This window comes from Asterias rubens, chromosome 2 (genome assembly GCF_902459465.1).
Source record: "Asterias rubens chromosome 2, eAstRub1.3, whole genome shotgun sequence".
Lineage (NCBI taxonomy): Eukaryota > Metazoa > Echinodermata > Asteroidea > Forcipulatida > Asteriidae > Asterias > Asterias rubens.
Window position 1 is genome coordinate 18,007,194 of NC_047063.1, and position 7,090 is coordinate 18,014,283.

A 7,090-nucleotide genomic window follows, 5' to 3' on the forward strand; every position below is an offset into this window, starting at 1 on the left:
ACCTAGTAAACTGTCAATAAGTGATTTTTTTGCTTTATTTTGGCAGCATTGTAAATGGCTTCATTGTATGTGTACAATGCTACAGTGCATCGCCACAGAGTTGAGAACTGAACTTTACAAAACTGCCGACACTGATGTTGAGCTTGAGTGACCAGAGGCTCCGGGGAAAGAGGCCCAGCTTTCTTTGAAGAAAGCTGTAGCAAATCCCTCTGCACCGGGCTTATTTCTCTGTTGAGCTTCCAGTTGCTTGCTTCTTCAAGTTGGCTTCATTTCAATGTGTCACTCTTATTAGTTAAATTCCGGTGACAACGGGAAGAAATACTGATTGGCGAAGACTTTACTGAACATGTTCCACTGCAAGAGCAAACCCACCCAAGCCCGTGGGACCAAAGCAGACCCACCCAGCCCAACGGGGACTGGAGCAAACCCACCCAGCCCGTGGGACCAGAGCAGACGCACCCAGCCAGCTGGGGACTAGAGCAGACGGACCCAGCCTGTGTGACTAGATCTGCAGCAGCCTGGCTCAGCAAGGATGGCTGCTGCCACTTAGTCCACAAACCTGATAGGTAAAGACCCTAGGCCTGATATAATTTGTAAATCTGATCGACTGATAATTAAGTCTGACCACACTTTTGAGATGGGATGTTAGTCTTGTGGAAAAATCACATTGTCGCATTTTGCCCCACTTTCCGTTTTTGAGCATTTTGCTTTTTGTTAAACTTTGCCAAATTAATCACCGGATATGTAATGTGTGGGTTATACCATTAAGTTTATGGAAATTGTTTAAGGATGAAAGTACACCATGATCTTTTGACAATGCTTAATCAGCATGGGATGTGCTCTAATTTCTTTATCGCGCACATTTTGTTGAGATGAGACACTGTTCTTGCAGAGAAAGACACAAAAATATGTTTTTGGAAAATGCTTGTTTCTTTGCAGTGTTGAGAAGCATTTCCAAAATTTGTTTTTAATTTGTTTTAAATTCATAAAGCCATATGCCTCTGCTATACCAACAATATTTATGAAGTTTGCCACAAAATGTTCCCTTCACCAAGCTGTACCGGGTAACATAAAAAAAAGATCAGAGAGACTAAAAAATAAGCTAGTTAAAGGAAATTTGTGATTAATTATATTTTTTTAATTTTCGGCCCCAAGTCATATTTTTACAACATAATTTGAAAATTTTCTGTAAAAATAAGTGATTTTGGTTTTATTTTGGCAGCAGTGTAAATGGCTTCAGTTTGTGTGAGGATTTGCTTCAGAGCAGACACAACCAGTCCTTGGGACCAGAGCAGACCCAACCAGCCCATGGGACCAGAGCAGACCCACCCAGCCCATGGGACCAGAGCAGACCCACCCAGCCCATGGGACCAGAGCAGACCTACCCAGCCCATGGGACCAGAGCAGACCCAACCAGCCCATGGGACCAGAGCAGACCCAACCAGCCCATGTGACCAGAGCAGACCCACCCAGCCCATGGGACCAGAGCAGACCCACCCAGCCCATGGGACCAGAGCAGACCCACCCAGCCCATGGGACCAGAGCAGACCCACCCAGCCCATGGGACCAGAGCAGACCCACCCAGCCCATGGGACCAGAGCAGACCCACCCAGCCCATGGGACCAGAGCAGACCCAACCAGCCTGTGGGTCTAGAGCTGCAGTAGCCCAGCCCAGCAAGAGTGGCTGCTGCCGCTGTGTGTGTGCAGTCCACAAACCTGAAAGGTGAAGACCCCAGGCCTAATATTGTTGTGAATCTCATTGTCATAATAGCATCATTTCCATTGTCAAACACATTGTTGAGATGAGTCATGTACAACATTTTGAGAATTTTATTTAGTAAAATATTTTATTCTTTGCAGTGTGGACAGGCATTTCCATTATGATCAAAACTTTTTAGCATTTTCAGCTGTACTGGTTAACATAAACAAAAATCTGAAAAAATCATAGTTGCTGAATTGGTACCGCATTTGTTTTTCTTTAAAAACAACTTGTCTCAACAAAATGCACACAACCATGCCATTGCTTATTTTGATTTAGATTTTTGTTTTAAAGTACTGAATAGGACAAAAAAAAATATATATAGGCCTTACACTGTTGCTTTTGTCCCTTCAGTTTCCAGGCATCTTGTAATTTTCCTGCATTCTTAAAAGCAAGACTTAATTAAACAGTACAACATCTCTTCGTTATGCAAATGAGATGATTCTGCATTTCTTAAATTTCTTACCTAAATGCAATGCTGTTTTTAACAACAGCTCCTAGCTATATTCAGTTGGCAAATTGCAGGTTGTAGTTTTTCATGGGTACTTCAGGAATGGACAAACGGCTCGCTCTCTGCTGTTAACTTTCTTAAAAATAAGTGATTTTGCTTTATTTTGGCAGCATCGAAATGGCTTCAGTGTGTTTGATTTGCTTCAGTATGTCGCCACAGAGTTGAGAACTGAACTTTACAAAACTGCCGACATTGAGGTTGAGCTCGAGTGACCAGAGGCTCTGGAGAAAGAGGCCCAGCTTTCTCTTGAAGAAAGCTGTAGCAAATCCCTCCGCACCGGGGCTTATTTCTCTGTTGAGCTTCAGTTGCTTGCTTCTTCAGGTTGGCTTCATTTTCTCAATTTCTCAAGTTTTCACCCGATGACAGCGGGAGGACATTCTTTAACGGCGTTACTCAACATTGAGCTAGGATGGCTCCAGTGAAGTCCACAAACCTGAAAGGTAAAGACACCAGGCCTCATGTTGTTTGTGAATTTCTATGCCAGAAATATGGGTGTGATCCTTTAGCTATACGACAATTAATGTTAGGATTGCTTCTGACTGGTACCCAAAGAGAGACCTCTAACAAAGTACTTTATAGCTCAGTTGGTGGAGTACCAGCACATTAATCTGGAGGTCTTTGATTCAAATCCAGCAACTCTGTGCTGGGATATCGGAAAACTCAGGTACCTTGACACTATTCGGTAACCGAAGTACTCGAACTTGAGCAGTACTACGTGTCACCCATTCAGTACTCGGCAGTACTTGATACTCGACTGAAAAATACTTGACTTGAACACGGATGTCTTTCTGAGAGTATAATTTATGCGTAAGTGGTCTTGAAATAATGAGACCAGTACAAGTGAACTTGGGTCAGGCTTTGTTGCATTTGATACTAACACTAAGACGTTGAATTGGGTGTAAATTTCCACAAGATTGCAGGGCTTCTATCTTAAAACTTTCACCGGACCAGAATAAAGTTGCACAACAAAAGTTTTAACGGGATACAACTTTCTTCAGATTTTTTACATGTAAACTGTTTTCATTTGAACAAGCACAATATACAATGTATGACTTATATCTTTGATATTCAACAGAATTGAAAATTAATCACTAGACTTGGAGTCAAACTTAAAGACACTGGACTCTATTAGGGATTGTCAAAGACCAGTCTTTTCAATTGGTGTGTCTCAACTTATGCATAAAAACAAATTGTGAAAATTTGAGCTCCATTGGTTGCCAAAGTTGCAAAAGACTAATGAAAGCAAAAAAACTACCTCGTTGCACAAGTTGTGTGCTCTAAGATGCTTGATTTCGAGACCTCAAAAAGTTATTTTGAGGTCTCAAAATAAAATTCAAACATTTTAGTGACAACTTTCAAATTACGACTTTCTTAAAAACTACGCTACTTCAGAGGGAGCTGTTTCTCACAATGTTTTATACTATCAACTGCTCCCCATTATCCGTTACAAAGTAAGGTTTTATGCTCATAAATATTTTGAGTAATTACTAACAGTGTCCAATAAAGTCAACATTTCTTTCTCCCGTCATAATTAAATTCTTCTTTGTTTTTGCAGGTCTTTTAGATCTTTTCATGGACTCTGTCTGACCAGTGTTAAGTTTTACCTGGTCTGCAACACTCCGCCCAGTGAAGATGGCCATGTGGAACCAGACAATCGAAAGGTGAGTTCCTGTTATGAAGTTCACAGTTAGCCTGAAGTTATAAATTTCATCAGGTTTTTTTCTTGCAAAAATTCATTCATTTTAACAACCGGCTCATTTATTTTTTTTGGAAAATGAATGCCCTGTTGCATCATAATCTATAACAGTTTGTCAGTTTATGGTTCAATAAGAAGGCCGTTTACTTTCAGCAGTTGAAAAGATCGTTCAGTTTTATAAAAGCTAGCAGCAAGAGGCTGAATGGTTTACCATTCAATTTCATCAATGGGCAGATATTTTTCAAATGATTGCATTCAAATGCGTTTCTCCGTGTGTGCTTTCTACTTCATATTTTCTCAAATAGGCCTGAAGGCCAAGTCACACAGGCCCTGACAATGAGAACGGAAATGATACGATAAAAATGCAAGCCCTCGAGTGGTTGAAATGCTCCACGCATAACATACCCGCGCTCATTCAACCAACTGAGGGCGTGCATTTGTATCGTTAATGTTATCGTTTTCGTTCTCGTTCTCGTTCTCGTTATCGGGGCCTGTGTGATTAGGCCTTAAAGGCAGATATTCTGATATTCATTTCTACACTAGTCTTGCATAAAGTCTCTAAAGTAAAGCAATTTTGATTGAAAAGATGGCTGCCCATGGTCAGTTCAGAAGAGTGGATAATTAAGATAGATGATGCTGATCGAAACATTTGATGAACCCTGCCAACTACTTAGATTTAGCAGACACTTGCTATCAGGAGATTTACTGCAAACCTTAGCAGAAATAAAGAGGACAAAAGAAACACCTGGGCAAACAATTCAAGGAATTTTGTTTTGCTTCCAAAGTTTGACAGAAACTTATCAAACTTCATGCTTGACAGCAGGCCTTGAATTACACAGAGGAGGCAATGGAGGTCATGGCCTCCATTGCGTCTGGTCTTGGCCTTGGTGCCCCTTCCAAATGTTTCCCATTTTACACTGAAAGTGCCCTTTGCAAAATAAAATTAAAATGGTCCTGTTCTTAAAAAGATGAAATTCCACGTCAGTGACAGTGAATATGTTGTGTATTGTAGGCTTTAACTTTAATCGTGGAGTAACAAAGCAAAAGGAACAACTGAGACATCCACAGGATGTAAACGAGGTGTAAATACCACGGAAGCGCATTGAATGAAATTTTTTTGAATGTGGCGCGGGAAACCTATACTATTTTTTTTTAAGTGAAAATGAAACTTAAAATATTTGATAAATTTTGCCTAAATAATAATTTATTTTGGGGTTGTCTCTCTCAGGTCAGAGACGACGAGCAACAAGAGAAAACATCTTTGTGCTGAAGACTCTCGAGAGTCTGTGACCAGTAGATGGCAGTTTTATCTATGGATGTGTGGTTTGGGTGTGTGTTATCTGTGGATCTGGAGTCATCGCTGGAGTCATCGCCGGATTCAGGTAAGTAAAACTTGGCAAAATCCGACCTCCACTTGTAACTTTGTTTTTGAAATTCATCTCTTTGATAGATTTTTGAATTTGTTTACTTTTTTTATTTTTTTTATTCTCCTGAGCAACTGTAATTATACAATCTATTATAAATTCAGAGACAAAATGTACTAACACTTCATTTGTTGATGCAGTGCAAGAAAAAAAAAAATTCACAAATTCATGTGTTTAAACGTTGATTTTTTCATTGAACTGAATGTTATCACGTCATTAGTTTGAAACTGCTTAATCAATTAAACTTTATAAAAAGTATTGAAAAACAAAGTTACACCATTAAAGAGCGCTTTAGGGAAAAACCCCAATTTGTGTGTTTTCACATGATTGTTTGAATGATTGTTTTCGTTATAATTTTTCAGTTAAAAACTGCTCAAATTATTTGACATTTTCTTAGAAGTAACGAAAAACAAAGTTACATTATTACACTATAGCGCTTTAGTGGAGGTCGGAAAACGCAGGTTGACCTTAAAGTGTAAAAGAGGAGGTGTGTGAAGTCGGCGAAGGGTAAGAGGAAATCTAACCCGCTCTCTTGCAGAGTCCAACCCCCGTGGTGCCCCCGCCCCAATGTTCGTCGATCTTGTTGATGTGTCCTTGCCAGTAGAGATTTCAAGGTGACCTCATCAGAGTTTCCTCGGCATTTCTTAATTTGCATATTGGTCGAAGCCAGTGATGCTTGTTAGTTAGGAGACTAGTCTCACTGGAAATTTCTGTTGGGTTGATACTTCAAGTCATCAGTTGTTATGTTTATTTAAAATTGTTGTGATTTTATATTAAAAATAGCGCAATGCTTATCAGAACTTAATAACAGGTCAATTTATGTCTTTAGAATTAGGGCAATAAAACAACCCTTCCCAAACCCACAAAATGTCTTAGAGGTAACCATGTCTTTAGAAGGGCTATAGCCCTGGGCAATAAAACATCCCCTCCCAAAACCCACCAAATGTCTTAGAGGTAACCATGTCTTTAGAAGGGCTATAGCCCTGGGCAATAAAACAACCCCTCCCAAAACCCACCAAATGTCTTGGAGGTAACCATGTCTTTAGAAGGGCTATAGCCCTGGGCAATTAAACAACCCCTCCCCAAACCCACCAAATGTCTTAGAGGTAACCATGTCTTTAGAAGGGCTATAGCCCTGGGCAATAAAACAACCCCTCCCAAAACCCACCAAATGTCTTAGATGTAGCCATAAAGTAAATAAAGGTTCAAATGAAAAATTAGGATGGGGGACCTAATACACATACATACAAGTTAAGTTAAAACTCTTTTTAAAAATGCAAAAACAAAATAAGAAAAATGCGTAAAAAATAAGCAAAATGCGAAAAACTTCTCTAAGCTATTTATTTGCGAGCGCTGCGATAAAGACACATCACGGAAAGAAGACAGAAGAAAAGAAAAAGAAAGAGAAAAAAAGGCAGGAGAAGAAGACAAAAGGAGCAGATCATCCAAGGGGAAAAAGACACTACCAATGTTTGGGTTTGTATGGGTGGTAACCCAGTGTACTGTAGGCCTAGAGTATTGAACAAATGTGCCTTTTGAAAAAAATGTAGAGGACTAATGCTCTCTTTCAGCACGATCATTGGCTATGGGTAAAGTATAAAAGATATGACTTGTGTAAGTCTTAGTCTTGATTCTAAGATACTCAATCTTGAAGCAAGATTAAGAGCTACCCAGTCATCAGTAAAGCCACAACTTGAGAA

General features: G+C 39.8%; 1 long non-coding RNA gene across 1 annotated transcript; it reads left to right on the plus strand.

Annotated features, from left to right (window-relative positions):
- The first annotated feature begins 1,615 nt into the window (after positions 1-1,615).
- Positions 1,616-5,267, plus strand: LOC117307067. The gene is made up of 4 exons (XR_004521020.1): positions 1,616-1,723; positions 2,381-2,710; positions 3,826-3,931; positions 5,195-5,267. It is a non-coding gene; the product is annotated as an uncharacterized LOC117307067 (long non-coding RNA).
- The last annotated feature ends 1,823 nt before the right edge of the window (positions 5,268-7,090 follow it).